Source organism: Solanum verrucosum, unplaced genomic scaffold (genome assembly GCF_900185275.1).
Source record: "Solanum verrucosum unplaced genomic scaffold, falcon-dt-bn FXZP01000435.1, whole genome shotgun sequence".
NCBI classification, from domain to species: domain Eukaryota; kingdom Viridiplantae; phylum Streptophyta; class Magnoliopsida; order Solanales; family Solanaceae; genus Solanum; species Solanum verrucosum.
The window spans coordinates 689361-709314 of NW_026020465.1; the positions used below are offsets into that span (position 1 = coordinate 689361).

Genomic DNA, 19954 nt, shown 5'->3' on the forward strand with positions numbered 1-19954 from the left:
ACTTTTGAACTTTGTTACTAACTAAATTGCAAGGTTGTTGCAATGCAAGTGATGGAAATCGATGATGGGTTTATTTTACTGACCTATGAATTGGAGATTTTCAAATTATTTGCTATTACGGTTTAGTTGAGCTCTATCAGAAACAACCTCTCTACAAGGGTTAGTTTGTTCGACATGCATTAACTACCTAGCAGGTTTACAATAAATAATGAATCTAAAATTGAGTTCCTGTTTGAAATCTTGATTTTGTTTGAGGTCTGTTTGTCCTTTCTTCAACTTCTCAAATGTTCTCAAATAAGTTCATGTTTAAATATAGCTATCAATAGTGGAAATGTTTTTATGTGTTATAGTGGGGATTTAGTTAGTAATGGTGATAAGTAGGGGTGTTCACGAGTCGGTTTGGATTGGTTATTGGTCAAAACCAAAACCAAAATCAAAACCAAACCAACTTAATCGGTTTTAAAATTTTCAAAACCAAACCAAATATAATATACATTTATCGGTTTGTTGTTTATCGGTTTCGGTTTGGTTTGGTTCGGTTATTCGGTTATTAACCATACACAAAAATAAAAGAAATAATTCATTCAAAATGTGAAAAAAGTGACAACAACCCATTCAAAACGAAAAATAGTTAGAATGACTTAAATTACTGAACTTTCGATCACTAAATTTACTATTTAAAGCTTTAAAATTCACTATATTTGCCTAGAAGGAAGAGACAATAACATTTTCAGTCCCACAAATAATTGTCATAGACACTCATATACATGAAATCAATAAGATAAATGTTTCATCTTGGGCATTTTTGCTTTCAATAAGTAAATTATAAAGAAATTTTAATGAAAATATGTATAAGATCTTTAAAATTGTTTATAAAAACAATATATTAAGTATGAATATTAATAAAATATGTGTATATAATTCATCGGTTCGGTTATTTCGAATAAAATCATAACCAAACCAAATACTATCGGTTTTCAAAAATCTAAAACCAAATCAAACCAAACCCATATAAAATCGGTTTTATTTTATCGGGTTGGTTCGATTTTTCGGTTTGGATCAACTTTTATCCAAATCGAGAACACCCCTAGTGACAAGATTGTAGTGGTACAAGGTGGTTTCTATCAAGTCATAAGTGAACCTTTGTGTAAGTTTTTCATTGATTCTGAAAATGGGAGATTTCATTAAGTCTATCCATAAGCTATGTTGCTTCGGACTCTTCAAAAATGTCATCACTCATCAGGTGCGTGTCGGATCTGAGCAACTTAGTCCATAAGTGATCATTTGAGATAATATTTCTGTTTCTTTTGAATGAATTGTCTTGATTACTGTGCTTGTTTAAATGACGTAAAAAGACCATCTTTGCTTGTTTGGAACTTGAAAAATAGTGTTTGAAATGGTATAATATGAATAAATATATAAATTTCTTATTTAGAAAGTTACTCTTCCTCTTCCCTTAAGTTCACATATGCCTATAATTTTCATGCAGTTGGAAATTCACATGCCTGGTTCAAGAGAATTTTTGTTCTTTAAGTTACAGAAGTCAGCATACAATAACATTTCTTTAATTTTTATGTCACTTGAACTGGGGTATACGTATCTGTTTTTCTTTTTCATGTGTTAGCTTGTTTTAGGTAAAGTGAAAGAAATTGGCCAATATGATTTTGTTATTCATTTCCTTTCCAATATGATTCATCTGCAAAATGGGCAATCCATTTTACTCAGCAAAACATTAGAACTGTGCTATATAACACTAGTACTACAACAATCTAGAGAATGAATATATATATATATATATAATAGCTTTTTTAGTGATAAGTGTAGCATGCACGCGACACGCGTGCCAAAAGATTTTAGTTACTACAAGATCCTAATCCCCTCATGCATTGCTGCATCACAGATTATGTCAACTGTATGGAAGGCTTACCTGGAAAGAACCGTAGAAGAACTACAAATAAAACTAACTGATATACACATTTGGAATGTGAGCAATTTTGTTCCAGTCCTCCCCTATCTCCTTCTCGCAGCGCTTTGCCAGTTCTGGACAATAAACAATTCGCAATGCCTGCAGATTCTTTGTTTCCATAATGCCAGCTGGAAGTGATTGCAGGCGAGGGCAATTCCAGATCACCAGTGATTGAAGAGAGTGTAAGTTTTGAATCCCGAAAGGCAAGGTCACCATCTCTGGACAAAGAGCAACTACTAATCTTGTCAGGGTTGTTAGGTGTTGCAATCCCTCTGATAGAGTTTTTAGCATCTCACAATCCTGAATGAATAACTCCGTGAGTGAAGTTAAACCTTCCAGTACTTGCTCGGGGAGACCCTCTAGTGAATGACAACTTCGAATATCCAAACGCTTCAAAGCAGTTAGACTGGCCAGGCTGGTAGGCAGCTCTTTAAGTTTTTTGAAGGATGAAATACTCATGGACTCGAGATAGGCAAGGCGTTTGAACATTTCTTCAGGGAGTGAAGTCTGTTCGACATTATGACTAATACACAATGAGGTGAGAGTGCTAAGATCAGATATGGAGCTCAAAGACGTTGCATCTGTGTTGCCCCAAACTTCCAATTTCTTGACACAAGCAAGGGTTGGAAAGACAAGCATAGGGCAATCATGAATCTCCATTTCCTCAAGTATGGGGAATTGATCTTTTCCTTCCTTTTGTAGCAATCCTTTCAGGTTAGGAAAGCCTTTTATGACAAGGCGTCTCAAGGATGGAAACCTTCCACAGCCATGAACATTGTCTTCAATATAATCCACAGACCCGACGAATAAGCATAAACTTTCTAGACAAGGCAGCTCTCCAAAGGGTGGAAGGCATAAACAGTTTTTACAGCTATCAATATCAATAGATACAACATTTTTTCAAAACTGAACCGTTCATCCAGTCTGGGAGACGGAGACCTCTGAAGCCAGTTACTTTTAAAGATTTCAGATTGGGGTGTGGTTTGAGGGATTTAAGCACTTTCTCATCCAAATCATTTTCTGATTCATATCTATCAGACCTATCCCAACTCATACATAAAGAGTAGAGATTTGCTTTAGCAGATAAATTGGCTTCTTTTGCAGCTATATCCTTCTTCACTCTCTCAAGGTGTGTGATTGAAAGTGAGCCACCAAGGTTTAGGTTTCGTAGTTCACCAAGTCGATAGCCCTTTCTCTTGCCAATAACAAAGCAATCTAGAGTCTTAAGGCATGTCAACGATCCTATTCTTGGTGACATAGAGGTCAATGGACAGTAATCGAGCAGAAGATTCCGAAGACTACTTAGTTTACTTGTTTGCTTTGGCAGACAAGAAAGTGAGCGACAAGATTTTAGATTAAGAGTCTGGAGATTTTGAAGCTTGCATAATCTCTTGGGAAGACTACGAATTCTAGTGCTAGACAGGTTCAGGAGCCTTAAATGTATTAGATTTCCAATGGAAGATGATAATTGATACACTCTCGAGTAACTCATATCAAGCACCCTTAGTGAAACAAACATTTTCAGGAGTGAGGGAGAGTAAGAAGGCACTGTTTTAGAAAAACCAATGGACAATATGTTATTTTCCTCTCCTACTCGTACTTGACGGATATTGCTGCTTGATGTGTTTGCTGAAATCAGAGATGTAGCCAAATCATGAATGAGGTCATGCATCTTGAAATACGTTTTACCAAATTCATCCACTACAACCTCTTGGAAAAAGGACCTCATGTATAATTCTTTCCATACTTCGTTACCGACATCCTCTAGCTCCATATTTCCTTTCGATGAAAGAAAACCATGTGCCATCCAAAGAGTGATTAGATTATCCTTTTCCATTTTGGTGTCCTTTGGGAACACTGCACAATATGCAAAACATTGTCTCAAATTAAGTGGAAGGTGATGATAACTCAGCCTCAGAGCAGGTAGAATAGAACTTTCATCTTGAGGCAAATTCCAAATCTCATTATCTCTCACATGTTTCCATTCACTTTCTTCTCTCTTGAAGCGTAAAATACCTCCAAGAGTCTTGGCTGCTAAAGGCACACCACCACATTTCTTCACAATCTCCTTTCCAACGGCCACAAGATTAGAATTTATTTCTCTTTGTTGCCCAAACGCGCGTTGCATAAACAACAACAAGCCATCATGTTGAGATAAACTTGACAAACGATATGGTTCTAACGTTCCCATAATTGATCCAACCTTTTCGAGACGAGTAGTTGCTAGAACAGAAGCACCTCTTGCTCCAACCTTTAAGACTGCTCTTAACTTAGCCCACTTTTCTTGATCATCATTCCAAACATCATCTAAGACAAGCAAGTATCGTTTTCCAGTCAATAACTCCTGAAGCTTCTGCTGAAATGAAGCCAAGTCCTCAACATCCAGAGACCTTCTTTCAATATTTCCTACAATTGTCTTTATCAACCTCTTCTCATCAAAATCATCTGAGACACAAACCCATATTTTGGGATTGAAATGCTCAGTCACTCTCTCATCATTGAAGATCATTTGGGCAAGTGTCGTCTTTCCTAGTCCCCCCATACCAATTATAGGAAACACAGGAAGTTCTTTGGCAACATTAACATTGTTGATCAGAATTTTCACTATCTCATCCTGCTCTTTGTCCCTTCCATAGACTTCTGGTTCAGTCAAAACAAAACCTGTTGGAAAATTTTATTACAATTGATCTCATTAGAAGGAGTCAGCAAGAAATGTTAAGTTTTTTGCAAATAAAAAACATCCTAAACTATCACTTTTTTCGCTAGTTTCATAACCCAACTATTCAATACACCCTTTGTTATACACACCTCAATGCTAAGTCGGCCAAATGTTTGAAATCACTCGATAATAGGTCCGTGGGGGCTTAGAATCCCCCATAAAAATTGGTCCACACGGCATCTACAACAACCAATCGAGCTTAATATATTTTTTTCTATTTCCTTTAAATCCTTCATTTCTTCACCTTTCTTCTTCACTTTTCCATTATTTCTCAGATTTTCTTCCCGGTTTTCCTCCTTCATTTCCTCATGAACCCTAGAATTTTATGCAATCCTATAATCAACTCCAAAATTTTACACAACCCTAGATTTTTTTACCACAATCAAAAGTTAAGCGAAAAACATTTGAAAAAAAATCAAGGCTGACCACTTATACCCGTTTAATTCTGATTCTAGAACCCTAATTTTGATTTTTAACCCACTTTTAACTGTTACCCATTCAATTAAAACCACTAATAAACATCCTAACTAGATTAGGTAGACAAAATTAACCTATGGAAGTGCTACTTGACACTCTTTTTAAAAAAAAAAAAAAACTAAAATGAAGCTGTACTAGATGCACCAACAGTCGAATATTGAAATGTGTTCATATAGTTGAGATGTGAAAATCACGAAAAATTATAACATTTTAGATGCGCTCATACCTGTGAGGCTTGTCTCTCTGTAATTTTTTCAAGGAAATGAAACTTCCTTCTTTCTTCAGCAATTGCATCTACTTTCTCCATTATCTCTTTCATCCTTTTCCCAATTTTGTGACGGAAAGTAATAATCCCTGGATGATAAAACCCTAATCGAGACTGCTCGAATCTTGTTGCCTCACTTTTACATTCGTCCAATATGTCATCGACTTCATACGCAGCACCATTGAGTTTCTGCAACCAATTCTCTATTGTCTTGTCCTTCAATTGCTTCTCTTGAGCATCTTCAAGCACAGCTTGAATTGTGGAAAACATGCTTGAGAGCTTTTCAAATTCCTTTTCGAAACCGAAGAATAATACTAGTTTACCATGGATGAAAGAAGTGAGATTGTCTAGCAGAAGTTGAAGGAAAGCTTCTGCCATGTTTTGAAATGTAGATATTTGTGAACTGGAATGAAATATTGGGCAATTTAAAGTTTTTTTATTCTTTGGTTTCTCAATTGTTTCGGTGTCTGGAGCTCACATTAGAGCCCGTCTATGTCTGATCACGCATTGCAAGATTCATTCGAGAGTAACGCTTTCAATAAAATTTTCTTCATAGCCAACGCTCAAACTGAAACCTTTGAGTAAGGGTGAAACAATATCACCACTCCACCACAACTCAGGCAATGTAAAGTTGTTCACTAGTGTGAGTGTGTTGATGCAATTTTTTTATACTTGTGTTCAATATTCATATTAAAATCTGATTAAATTTTAATTTACGCTGTAAAATTTTACATTAGATAAAATATTTCTTATCAAAGGATAATTCGTATCACATGAATTTAAACTCGAAATTTTGATTAAGAATGATGAGTATTTTTTCTCCAGCAATGCTGTGTGGATGCATCTCAAGAAAACTGCAGATGCCAAGACATTTTTTTTCCCCATAAAGGGCGGCTTCCTGCTGATCCTATCAGTCTCTCAACTTGTCAACTTGGTGGAGCATATATGCTTTTGAAAAAGAAAGCTTGCTAATTGTTATAAACATATATTTTAAAATTTGTGGTCTCTAAAATAAAATAAAAATATTTATATCATTATATTGTTATAATTTATTTTATTATGTATAAAATCAAATATTTAAGGTTGAATTATTTAAAATTAAGTATGATGCTATCTTTTAAGTAAATTAAAAATATGAAGTACCATCATCATATCATATCATATATTATTATAAGTGGGAAGATCTTAACTTCAAAGTTGGATTACGATTTTGCCCCTTCACTAAATTTAAATATTATTAAAAAAATTAATTAATAAAATATTAAATAATAATTATATGATATTAATCCATTATATTTCTAGATAGAATTAGTTCACGGAATTCTAAAATGGAGTTTGATAGATGAAGTGTTTCGTAACAACAAAAGACAGTAAATTATATCCTTTAAAAACTGAAATATCCTTCAACATTAAACAACAAAATTTCCTTTGAATTACCATACATCTTAATATGGCGCACATAATTAGATTTAGTCAGACACTTTACATATCCCAACTTTAGCCAATCTAATTCTCATAGATGTTATGTATATCATCAATTTTTAAATGACTTTTATAATTCATGACTTATAATTATACATATCAAAAAGTTTTTTTCAAAATTACTTTATATTAACGCATACACTTTGTTATTCCGATGTATCATTGTTGATGGGTGAATATTGGTGGATGTAATTATAGTGCTCATCACATTCACTTTATGTTTTAGTTATTCTAAGAGAAAATACATAATTACCCCATCGAACTTATACATTTTTTTGAAGTAGACACTTTAAGTTCGTGAAAGTCCTATTACCCCACAAATTTATTTTCAACCACAATAAATACACCATTTTAACATTATCTACAATCTCATTGTCAGCAAGTGTGTCTCACCTCCAAATAAAATAATGTAACTGTATTTTTTTCCTGGCTCTTTAATAAAGGGTCGGGTAAAACCCAGACCCATTCAAAATCTTGACAAATTCCCTTTTTTATCTTAAATATTTTGTATATAAATCATGATGACTAGAGAATTTTAGAAAACTCCATTGCAGATGTTTGTATAACTTTTACAGTGGTTGATAGAAGAAGCTCTATCATTGGAGAATTTCATAGTGACAACTCAAATGGCATCTTCTTTGTTTTTGGGTATAGAAGAATGTGATCAAGTTAAGTAAACAATACGGGCTCAATGCAATCAAAACCCTCTTCGAAGAAGCAGGGAACAAATGGATGCATCTCATGTCCTTCATCGATCTATCCGTTATCGAACCCTAAATGGTACGAACGTGCATCTGGGTACTTAGAGAAAGAAACAATTAATTTGTAAACAAAGTATTAGAAAAGGGACTTTTCGAGAACTCGCCAACTCCAGAAGTTCATATGGCATCTCGCGTTTATAGATCGAACTATTGAATTGAGAAAAGAGAATTTTTTTTTGGCTGAACATGGAGGGATCTTCAATGGCCATCAATGGAGGTTTGTGGAAGATGGAAAATGGTCTATTTAATAAAGAAAAGAGAAATTTTAATTGGTATGCCACTTGGCACTAAAACATTGGCTTAGGGATTTATTTCTACTCTTTCACGCACCTCTCGAATTTGAAATTGTACATGCTCTGAAAATGGGTTAAAAGGGTGTATTTATCATGGTTAAAAATAGTTTCGTGGGGTAATAGGACCCCCCCCCCCCCCGCAAACTTAAGGTGTCTACTTCAAAAAAGGGTATAAGTTCGATGGGGTAATTATGTATTTTCCCTTATTCTAATGTATAATTGTTGATGTATGATTGCTGATGGATGTTATTATTCATCACATATGCAACAAAAAGAGGTAAATCTATTTATGTTTTTGTTAGTTATTGAGGAAGTTCCTTCATTCTTTTAAATTGAGACTGTTTCTCTCTTTAATTTTTGTTATTTAAAAGTTTTAGAATTCATTAGTTATTTTATTGTTTTAGTCTACTCTATTTCATCTTATTTTCAAATATTTGTGGGATGAACATAAAGTACATCTGAAGTTGTATAATTTATTGTGATGCTATAATAAAATAATGTAATGAATATATAGATAAATTTTTATATATTCTCTTCAAACATTATATGACATCTTCACAACTAATAACTCATGTAAAATCTACGTATCAAAATGATACAATTTCTTAAAACTATTTTATATGATTGTCAGATTGTCCATTTGATGTTAAGCTTTAATTTGGTGTTACACTCATTCTCTTTTGATTACTTAATTTTATGAATAACTATTTATACATATTGTAATTGTATTTAAATCATTTACAAATATTTATACTAAGTAGCGTGAAATACACACATATTTTCTATTCTGAAATTCAATTTTTTTAATTATATAGAAATCTTGTAGTAATTACAAGGGACAAACGTGTAACACACGTTCTCAAAAACCAGTATTACTAAAAATGGGAACAAAAAAAAGTTTGAAAGTTAAAATACCATTTTTCCCCTACACTAAATTTAAATATTATAAATATTTAGTTAATTACATATTTAAATATTAGTGATAATCAATTACTACATTGAGTAAATGGAGAGTTTACTGTTTATGTGTTCAAAAGAGGATTATTAGTTCCCCCTACTAGCCATGGAAAGTTAATGCAAGTCGATAGGTCCTTCAATCATCGAGTACACTATCGACTTCCCACACTTATCATGACAACATCACCGATTACTCTTCCAGATTTGTTGCAAATTGATTTGAAACCATCTTGAGCCTGTCTTTACTCTTGTTCAACTATTGGATCACTAAACCATGTGCTCTGATACCACTTGTTGGGTTATGCAAGTGATTAAAGCGTCATGTGAAAGCTTACAATTGCAAATAATATGGTTGATAAATTAGACGACGCATAAAACTATACGAAAAGACATAATATTATTATATGATATGACAAATTGGCCTACATGTTATAAAACTAATAAAAAAACCTTAAAACTGTTGAGAGAAAATCTCTCCATAAACAAAACTCTCTAAGCGACTACATTGTGGATTCTATTGTGTTCTTGATATGAGAAGAGGGGTCTTCAACTTATAGGATTCCAAACATTTCCTCTAAGGAAGGAATAACCCAAATATGAAAGAAAATTATAGATTCCTTTCAGGAAAAGTAAAAACATTTATGGTAATATTTTGTCTTTTCTTTTAGGAAAAATTAAATTTCAAATAAGGTAAGAAAATTAGGGCAAAACCCTAACTCTTTCTTCTGTATCGAGGATCATCGAAATAAGCAAGAATACTATTTCGACGGAAAATACCATTTACGGGGATTTCAATCGAGATACCTAAACAGGGCATTAGTTCATTCTCGAGTTCTTGAATCGAGTGTAGTGGAATGATGAATTTATTTCTTCGCCTTTTTGACAATAAATCAGAATTCCCCTGAAGAATAGGCGAATATACGAGATTATACTGACCAGTGACCCCGATTTTCTCAAAGATTAGAGATGTCACTGGTACTATGTTTCTGTCTTTGACCTATCGATTGAGGGGTGCTTCTTATCGTATCTGTGGTGCGCCCTATCGCCCTAAATCTAAGCGATGGAAGCCTCACTATCTTTGTATGCTTTCGCCGCCCGTTATCATTAAAACTGTGGTTAGGATTTCCAGATTTGGGAGTGTTAACGCCGAGTGTCGCGCGGGCCCTCACTTTAGGGCTATCTTTCACCGTTGACAGACATGGTTCAACGTGCCAGCTATGCTTCCTCTTCTAGAACAGTGACAGCCTAGTCTGATTCCCCCTTCCGAAAGTGCCATAGCTCCTTCTATCACAACCCCAGAAAACAGGACATTCGAAGCATCAATCTCATTCTATGCTCTATGCCATCTTCCTTATACTTTGACTATTAATTCATGTGCACAAACCTCCCTCACAAAGGAAGCGGGAAAGGGCCTGAATCGAACTTTTGACTGGATTTTCTTGACAAAACTTGATCCGTCTTCTTCATATGCTTGATAATCTTGTTCTTCACAAAATCTTCATGTATCATTGCTACTTACCATGATTTAAAAATTGGTATTGGTTAAAAAATTGGAGCCCTGTTTTAAAAGTTATGAGCAGGGTTAAAAGTAGAGCTCATGCGTTAAAAATAATATGCACGAGTTGAAAGTGGAGATCATGTGTTAAAAGTAAGATGCATGAGTTAAAAGTGTAGCTCATGCGTTAAGTAAAGATACATGAATTAAAAGTGGAGCTCATGCGTTAAAATTAAAGATACATGAGTTAAAAGTGGAGCCCGAGCATTAAAAGTTTACTAGGGTTGAAAGTTGATTTTGTTTTTAAGGATAGAGCAGCAAGATTGTTGAAAATATATTTGAAAATTTACTCATCATGTAGTAGCACGAAAATCTTCATTATCATCAAATTTGTTGCAAATTGATTTGAAACCATCTTGAGCCTGTCTTCACTCTTGTTCAACTATTGGATCACTGAACCATGTGATCTGATACCACTTGTTGGGTTATGCAAGTGATTAAGGCGTCATGTGAAAGCTTACAATTGCAAATAATATGGTTGATAAATTAGACGACATATAAAACTATACTAAAAGACATAATATTATTATATGATATGACCAATTGGCCTACATATTATAAAACTAATAAAAAACCTTAAAACTGTTGAGAGAAAATCTCTCTATAAACAAAACTCTCTAAGCGACTACATTGTGGATTCTATTATGTTCTTGATATGAGAATGAGGGTCTTCAACTTATAGGATTCCAAACATTTCCTCTAAGGAAAGAATAACCCAAATATGGAAGAAAATTATATTTTCTTTTTAGGAAAAGTAAAAACATTTATGGTTATGTTTTGTTTTTTCTTTTAGGAAAAAATAAATTTCAAATAAGATAAGATAATCAGGGTAAACACCTAACAAATCTCCCTTTTTGACTGAATTTTCTTGACAAAACTTGATCCGTCTTCTTCATATGCTTGATAATCTCGTCCTTCACAAAATCTTTATGTATCACTGCTGCTTACCATGATTTAAAAATTGATATTGATTAAAAAACTGGAACCCTGTTTTAAAAGTTATGAGCAGGATTGAAAGTAGAGTTCATGCGTTACAAATAATATGCATGAGTTAAAAGTGGAGCTCATGCATTAAAAGTAAGATGCATGAGTTAAAAGTGGAGTTCATTCGTTAAAAGTAAAGTTATATGAGCTAAAAGTAGAGCTCATGCGTTAAAAGTAAAGATACATGAATTAAAAGTGGAGCCCGAACATTAAAAATTTGCTGGGGTTGAAAGTTGATTTTGTTATTAAGGATAGAGTAGCATGATTGTTGAAAATATACTTGAAAATTTTCTCCACATGTAGTAACACAAAAATCTTCATTATCATCAAATTTGTTGCAAATTGATTTGAAACCATCTTGAGCATGTCTTCACTCTTGTTCAACTATTGGATCATTGAACTATGTGCTCTGATACCATTTGTTGGGTTATGAAAGTGATTAGGGCGTCATGCGGAAGCTTACAATTGCAAATAATTGTCACGACCCAAAAATAGACGTGATGACACTCATCTTATCCCATCAAGACAAGTCAGCCTAAACTCAACCATTACAATAAAATGCGAAAATTTTATAATCAACTAAAAAATATCCCAAAATCTGGTTGTCACGTATACAAGCCTCTAATGTGTTATAACAAAATTGAAAGAAAATACAAGTTCCAAATGACATTGTTTCTAGAATAGAACAAGATTATAATTAAAGAGAAAGAAGGTCCGCTGAAATGACAAGCAGCTACCTCACAAACCTCCGCAAGAAGACTCAGACAAGGAGAAGAGAAAATATCACAAAGGTCCAGGCTAATAACCTACAAAAAAATGTAGTAGCAAGGGGTGAGTACCAAATCACATGGTACTCAACAAGTAAACCTCTAAACACAAGCTAAGGAGATAGAATAAGAGTACTCCTTACACCCCAACCGAACCTCCACAACTACAACCTGCATAAAACCAGCCCACCCTAACAGTTTACAATTTACAAACACATATCTCAACAACAACATTCTAACAATCACATATTCTCAACAATAAGCTCAGTATTCATCAATTACAACCTCCACAACTACAACCTGCTTAAAACCAGCCCAACCTAACAGCTAATAATTCACATAGCACATAGTTCAACCACAACACTCTAACAATTACATATCCTTAACAACAAACTCAATATTTCATCAATCAAATTCCACAGAAAGGCACTCACAAAGTTCCACAGAGAGGCACTCACAAGATCAACAAAACACAATATCAAGTTCACTAATGATAAATATGTGCAATGCAATGTCAAGTATAGTGATGCATGTCTGACCTAGTGATACATACCCGCTCAGTCCGGAATCCATGAGGGACATATCTGTCCATGTATCCATCGCGGTGCGTGATACGAACCTCGATAATAGTAACAATCACGGCGCGCGATACGTCCCTCGAAATGGTACATCCTCTTTAATTTCTTATTCTTTCTCAATTCACGTAACACTTGTCACAACCATGTCTCAGAACAATGCAAATGACATGCACAAATAATGAGGAGATGACCATTTTCATAATATTGCACAATTCACAACAACACAATCATGATACAACATCAACAATGATTCAACAAGCCTTTCAAACCATTCTCAACACATCACACACAAACAATTAATCACATTGCCTTTTATTACCCCTTTTTCATCATTACAATTAATTAATGTGGACAAGTCAACCCATCACCAAGTCTCATTACCCCCAAACACATATTACAACGAAATACATGAATTTCATACACTTAACAAGGGTTTAGAAATCCACTTGCCTCAAATAGTCGAACAATCACTCCAGGACTTGAGCCTTCTCCTTTCGTTAGGCTTCCAAATCAATGCAATCTATTCAAATAACTAATCACAATAAGTTTTCAAAACTAACAACAACCATATTACTATAGGTCTAACCTAGACCCAAAAACTTATACAAACATAAAACCAAGTTCCTAAATTTTGATGCCAATTATCATGTCAACCCTTATATTTCCAAATTTCAAGTCTAGGGTTAAATTTGCATTCTTCAATACCATAAATCTAATGGTATTTATATGATAGGATATATTTAATATTTAATTACCTATCTCAATATGACAAAACTTAACTCATAATGTGATAATAATAAGAAATTAAGTCAAATTACCAATCATCCACGGAAAGAACACCACCTCCGAACCTAAGAATACATACATCCTCACTGTATCTCCAATTCTAATTCTTAATTGCTAACCACACATAGTATAGCAATCATTACATATCAACCATTTATTAAATTATCAATAATCAAATCCTCCAACCAATATAATAATGTGATGATTTTCAAGACATTAAAAAAAAGAAAGGCAAGAAACACAAACAGTATGCTAATAATATCCTTCCTTTTGGTGCAAAACTAATTGCCACTGCACCAATCATTGACAACAATTACTATATCACAGAACCCCAAACGCATTTGAACAATTTATATTTCAATCCAAATTCAACTATAGTATATTAAAGATTGTTCCACTAACGTCTAACCAAAATTTAATATTACAGAAATTCATGATCGCATTCGGTGATGAAAAATTGTGAACAATTCTTACCTAAAGTCGGTGCCCTCTAGTCCGACGCCACCCCGGAAATTTTGTTCTCTTCTTATTATCTTTTTTTTTTCATATAAAAATAATCAGATAAACGCTACTACTTAGTTTAATATATAAGGGTCAAATAGTATAGGGTTTTAAATAAATTATCACTCTAGCCCATTAGTTACAAACTAAATTAATTATTTAAAAATTATTTGTCAATTAAATAACCGTAGTTATCGAATAGTTCAAAAAAATTCCCAAACACACTTTATCGACTGATCAGAAATTACTCGAGACAACTATTGAGAGGGGTAAAATGGTAATTTTATAAAAATATCCAAAAATGACCTTTCGGGTCATTACAATAATATGGTTGATAAATTAGACGACAAATAAAATTATACTAAAAGACATAATATTATTATATGATATGACCAATTAGCCTACATATTATAAAACTAATAAAAAATCTTAAAATTGTTGAGAGAAAATCTCTCATACACAAAACTCTCTAAGCGACTACATCGTGGATTCTATTGTGTTCTTGATATGAGAAGAGGGATCTTCAATTTATAGGATTCCAAACATATCCTCTAAGGAAGGCATAACTCATATATGGAAGAAAATTATATTTTTCTTTCAGGAAAAGTAAAAACATTTATGGTAATGTTTTGTCTTTTCTTTTAGGAAAAAATAAACTTCAAATAAGGTAAAAAAATTAGGGCAAAACCCTAACAGTTCATTGCATATATTTAATATTCTTAAAGTTGTTCTCTTTTATATATTTTGGCCCTCTGAAACCTTCAAATATTTAATTTAAAACTTTAAGATGTCTTTTGGTGTTCCTTTATTTTTATCTATATAAATTCAAATTTTTTGTTTCATGAACCTCACATTCAAAATTATAATTTTCATTTTATAGTTAAAGTAGTGAAGCCATCAACATCTAAAGTATATGATATACAGTAAAAATCTGTCTAAATTAATATAGGTGGGGCCATGAAATATTACTATTTTATAGAGGTATTATTTAATCGATAAATTATTATTTATTAATTTACGGAGTGTTTCGACACCGAAAAATTATTCAAGGATGAAATCTCAAAAAAAAATTGAAAGAACTCATATGTGAAAACGTCATTCATGAACTTAAGGTCATGATTAATGATCTCGTTTACCACAACAAAATTGACATTAATAACCTATTGGATGGGTGAAAATGTTACATGTTAAGAAGTCTAGAGATTAGAACAAATATCATTGGAAAAATAATGTTGATGATAAAGTTGAAGATGATACAATACATTTGGAACCAATTATGCGTACGGAAACACTTGCATCTAGAACTCTTCACAATTTTATGGTGCAACTAGAAAAGACAACACCGAAACTTTTGATTGCAATAAGAAAAGTTAGAGATGAACTTCAACTAGATTTAAATTTTAACAAAAATATAGAACATAATAGAATTATATTTCACTAAATTTCTTAGATATATTTTTACTTTCAAAGAATTATTAATTTATAATATTAATGGGACCATATATTTATATAGGGGTCTTCTGAAAATACATTATCTTATTATCTTATCGTAATGAATGGTTTTTTCCATTGGCCCAAGTCGAGACCGGAGGAAATTATTATCTTAGAGAGATTATTAATTAATCAAGTATTAATTTAGAGAGGTTTTACTGTATCTACCTTAGTATGATTATATATCACTTTACGAAAATAAAGTGATTTTTCTATTTGATTCATGCTTTATTTGACTCGATGGAGAAGAGTTTTGAATTTTGATTGGATATGAGAGAAGATGTCGACAAAAATTAAACTTAGAAAGTTATGTACCGATTTTGTATTTCTTTTTCCATTTATATAATGTTATGATTAAAGACTTAAGAAGGATGTGTATGCTATTTTTTTCTTCTATGTTTATTTTTTTTATATTTGTTTATTTGTCTTCTTTAATTTAATTTTCTATAAAAAAATTTATTATCATAACATTTATTTGAGATTGTTGCATTTTAGTACTCATTACACGCATGTTTTCAATGAATTTTAATTGTCCTAACGAATTTATAAAATATTGCATGGGACATACGTGCAACGCACATGTCCAGAAACTAGTCACATAAATTAAGATGAAGATAGTAAATAAAAGGGAAAATGGTAGAAAAATATCCCTCAACTTTCATTTATTAATTGACTTTATTCTTACCGTTAAAATTAAGTTATTTATACCCTCGCCGTCTACAAAGTTGTCACTTGTACCCCTCAATTGGATAGAAAACCTCAAATCAACTTCGATTTTACTTAAATTACCCAATTTTAACCCGATCCGACCCGCCTAATCATATAACCCACTTATGTTCATCATCATCTTTTAAATTTGTGTTCAATTCCAAAACAATATAATCATCAAACACAACCCAACAATATGAAAAATAATGTAATAATGAGCATGAACACAAGAACACAACAATGATTACATATGGCTAACCAGAGCGTTATTTTCCAGTCAAATCTAAAAATTTGTCGGAATTACTGGAGCTTGGAGCTCTGGTTCATCGTTGGTGGTTCACTTTGGTCTACCGGAGTGGGGGTTTCGCGATGGTGGATGGACAGTGTTCGCGATGTGGGTCAGAAGGAGGTCAAAAGAGTGGATTTTTGGTTGTTTTGGTGGTTGTTTTAGGTTGGGTTTTGCTTACTAGTTGTTGGTTGGTAGTGACTTGTCGGATATGAAGATGAGGAGAAGAGAGGGTTATGGTGGCTTAGAGGTTTGAACAGTAGGGGGGGTTGGTTGTTTTTTGGTTGCCGAAAGAGGAAGGATGTTTGGTTGAAATAATGGTGGGTTGTCAAAGAAGAGAGTAAAAATGGAATTGTTTGGTGGTTTGGGTGGTGGTTCCGATGGTGAGCTGGTTGAAGAGGAGGGTTTTGGGTGAATCAATTATGCTCTTTTAACAAGTTTGGCTTACTCAAAGAATTAAATGTATCCTTGTTTGATATTGAAAATCAAAAGATCTCCATTGGTAAGGAGCACAAGGTTAAAAGATGAACAAAAATGGGTTATATTAATAGGGGGAACAGATCGAGTTAAAATTGGGTAGTTTACGTAAAATTAGGTTATTTTTGTTGATATGGGGTTTTCTATCCAATCAATTATATATATATATATATATATATATATATATATAAAAGGGTATAATGGATTGGTGGAGTAGCAACACCACTAGTTAAACACCACAAATACCAATTGGTTGGAAGAAATAATTGTTTGGCCAAACATGAAAGAGATTTATCTTAAAAAATAAAGTATGCACCCTTTGAGAATGGTGCTATAAATTTAGATTTGTATGGTGTAGGACTAGTAATTATTATTGGATGATATCCAATGTTCTTTACTTTTAACGGGCTTCTAAAATGTGGTGAGCCATGTAACTGAAAAATTTCGACCAAAAACACGTCGATATTCTGGATTATAAAAAATTCATGGACTATAGCATATGAAAATTGGTAAAATAGGGGTTTACCTGCTTTGGGGCTCGTTTGAACTTGAAAGTGTGCCGGTTTGCAGCTCGGGATGAACTAGATCCATTGCTAAGGTCTTAACGGACGTCCATGAAAAATTTCGATCATTTTTTTGCCGAAATTCTGGATCACAAAAAATTCATGGACTAGAAAATTGGCAAAATCTGGGTTTACCTGCTTGGGGGTCATTTGAACTCGAAAATGTGCCAGTTTTCCCCTTGGGACGAATTGGTTCCATTGCTAAGGTCTTAACGGACATCCATAAAAAAAAATTGGCCATTTTTTTGTCGGAATTCTAGATCACCAATAATCCATGGACATAGCACACGAAAATTGGCAAAATCTAAGTTTACCTGCTTTGGGGCTCGTTTGAACTTGAAAATGCGCATGTTTACCCCCCCTCCCCGGGACACTGACTCAATTTCTAAGGTCTTAACGGACGTCCATGAAAAGTTTCGACAATTTTTTTTACTGAAATTCTGGATGACAATAAATAGATGGACTATAGCACACGAAAATTGGAAAAATCTGTGTTAACCTGCTTTTGGGCTTATTTGAACTTGAAAATGTGCCTATTTTCCCCTCGGGACGAATTGACTCCATTACTAAGGTCATAACGGATGTTCTTGAAACAAATTCTGCCATATTTTTGCCGAAATTCCGGATCACGAAAAATCTATGGACTATAGTACATGAAAATCGGCAAAATCAGGGTTTACCTGCTTTGGGGCTCGTTTGAACTTGAAAATGTGCATGTTTTCCCCTTAAGACGAATTTGCTCCATTGCTAAGGTTTTAACGGACATCCATAAAAAAATTCGGCCATTTTTTTTTTGCTGGAACTCTGGATCACCAAAAATCCATAGACTATAGCACAGGAAAATCGGCAAAATCTAGGTTTACTTGGTTTGGGGCTTGTTTGAACATGAAAATGCGTCTGTTTGCCCCTCAGAACGAACTAACTCCATTCCTAAGGTCTTAATGGACGTCCATAAAAGATTTTAGCCATTTGTTTGCCGAAATTCTAAATCACAAAAAATCCATGGCTATATAGCACATAAAAATCGACAAAATCAAGGTTTACCTATTATAGGGCTCGTTTGAACTTGAAAATCCACCCGTTTGCACCTCGAAACGAACTGACTCTATTGCTAAGGTTCTAACGGATGTCCATGAAAAATTTTGGCCATTTATTTTTTTGGAATTTGGGATCACAAAAAATTCATATACTATTATAGCACACGAAAATCAACAAAATCTGGGTTTACCTGCTTTGGGCACGATTGAACTTTAAAATACACGAAAATTAACAAAATCTGGGTTTACCTGCTTTGGGCACGATTGAACTTTAAAATACGCGTGTTTGCCTCTCGGGACGAGCTGAGTCAATTACTAAGGTCTTAATGGACGTCCGTAAAAATTTTTGGCCATTTTTTTGACAGAAATTTGGCTCACAGAAAATTCATGGACTATAGCACACAAAAATTGGTAAAATTTGGGTTTACCTGTTTTGGGGCTCGTTTGAACTTGAAAATGCACTAGTTTGACCCTCAGGAGGAACTGGCTCCATTACTAAGGCCTTAACGGACGTCCACGAAATATTTCGTTAATATTTTTACCAGAATTCTGGATCACAAAAAATCTATGGACTATAGCACACAAACATCGATAAAATCTTGGTTTATCTACTTTGAGGTTTGTTTGAACTTGAAAATGTGCTTATTTGCTCCTCAGGACGAACTGGCTCCTTTGGGGCTTGTTTTGAACTTGGAAATGTGTATGTTTTCCCTTCTAGACGAACTGACTCCATTGATAAGGTCTTAACAGACGTTCATGAAAAATTTCAGCCTATTTTTTGCTGGAATCTCGAATAACAAAAAATCAATGGACTATAGCACAAGAAAACGAGCAAAATCTAGGTTTACCTACTTTAGGGATCGTTTGAACTTGAAAATACGCCCGTTTGCCACTCAGGACGAACTGACTCCATTACTAAGCTCTTAATGGATGACTACGAAAATTTTTTGCCATTTTTTTATCGAAATTCTTGAACACAAAAATCATTGACTATAGCACACGAAAATCGGCAAAATCCGAGTTTACCTACTTAAGGGATCGTTTGAAATTTAAAATGCGCCCGTTTGCCCCTCAGGATGAACTGGCTCCATTACTAAGGTCTTAACATACGTCCATGAAAAATTTCGGTCATTTTTGCCACAATGTCGAACCACCAAAAATTCATGGACTATAGCACACGAAAATTGGAAAAATCAGCATTTACCTGCTTTGACGCTCGTTTAAACTTGAAAATGCACCCGTTTGGCCCTCGAGACGATCTGGCTCCATTGCTAAGGTCTTAACGAATGTCCATGAAAAAT

The 19954-nt window shown here is 33.7% G+C and overlaps 1 pseudogene; it reads right to left on the reverse strand.

Moving 5' to 3' along the window:
- Positions 1 to 1817: 1817 nt before the first annotated feature.
- Positions 1818 to 5871, reverse strand: LOC125808941 (putative disease resistance protein RGA4; annotated as a pseudogene).
- Positions 5872 to 19954: the final 14083 nt, after the last annotated feature.